Source organism: Hyperoodon ampullatus, assembly GCF_949752795.1.
Source record: "Hyperoodon ampullatus genome assembly, chromosome: 2".
Lineage (NCBI taxonomy): Eukaryota > Metazoa > Chordata > Mammalia > Artiodactyla > Ziphiidae > Hyperoodon > Hyperoodon ampullatus.
This window is the reverse complement of record NC_136915.1, coordinates 16,715,622-16,717,030: the sequence shown is the minus strand read 5'-3', so window position 1 is coordinate 16,717,030 and position 1,409 is coordinate 16,715,622.

Genomic DNA, 1,409 nt, shown 5'->3' with positions numbered 1-1,409 from the left:
ATAGTTATAAACCCTTCAACAGCTCCCCCATTACTCCCAAGATAAAGTCTTAGCTTAAAAAAAAAAACTTTTTATTTTGAAATAATTTTCTATTTATAGGAGAGTTGTAAAGATATTACAGAGAGTTTCCGTGTATCCTTTACTCATTTTCTTCCAATGTTAATATCTCATATAACCACAATATGTTTGTTAAATGCAAGAAATTAACATTGGGACAACTCTATTAACTAAATTACACCTTTGTTTGGATTTCACCAGTTTTTCCAGTATCGTCCTTTTTCTGTTGCAGGCTCTGGTCCAGGATACCTGGAAGTCCTAGGTTTTAAACAGGGCATTGGAAGCTTTTTGTGATCTTGGCCTCTGTTTACTTCCAAGCCCATCTCTAACCCCTCACCCCACCCCTTTCTGCTCAGGCCACCCTGAATTACCTGCATTTCATCCAAGGGGCCAGGCCTTTGCTGTTCCCTGTCTACCTGAGGAGCCCGATTTCCCTTTCTTGACCTCCCACACTTATTCACCTTTTAAGCTTCTATTAGGTCAGCTCACCTAGGAAGACTTCTTGACCAAACCCAGCTGACCCCTGGGCTTCTCCAGCTGCTCTGTGCTCTTGCCATCCCTGTACTCTTTATCCCAGATTTTGATGATCTGTTTCCTTGTCCTCCCCATTGGGTTGAAGAACCCTGGGGCCAGTGCCCTGCTTTATTTTTCCCTGTAGGAACTCAATGAATGCTTGCAAAATGGATGAAGTTAGGAAAAAGTCAATACCCATACAAGTGTCAGCGATAGCTCAGAGAGAGAAATCTGCTGGCCAGGGTAGCCTCCTTGACTTGACTCTTGCAAAATGAACTAGTAAACTCACATTTATTGAGCACAGACTATGTGCCAGACACTACTCTAAGCACTTTACGCATGCTCATCGAATTCTCCTGAAAACTCTGTGAGGTATGTACCATTTTTCTCCCCATTTCACAGATGAAGGAATAGAGGTGAAGCAACTCATCAAGATGTGTAGTTACTAGAGGTAGAGCTGGAATATACCCTGAACTGCTTCTTCTTTGCTAGACTTTGGGGTGTGTGTATGGCCTATGGAGAGGGGTAGGAGGTAGAATTCCAGGCCGGGGCAACAGGTAAACCAAAAACATTTTGGAAGGTAGGCATGGAAGGTAAGCATGACCCAGGTTCTTGAAGAGTTTCCATTGTGGGGGGATGTGTTGTTGGTTACCGCTGAGGGTGACAGATGGGGGGAGGGTGACAGATGGGGGACAGCTGTTTGGAGATGTGGACCTGGAGGAGGGAAGGGACTGCATGCTGGTGGCAGAGGCCACTGATGCTCTCTGGAGTGTAAGTTGGCCAGAAGCTAATTAATGAGAATGCTCTGAGGAGTTGGAGCAACCCAAGAGGAGAATGTC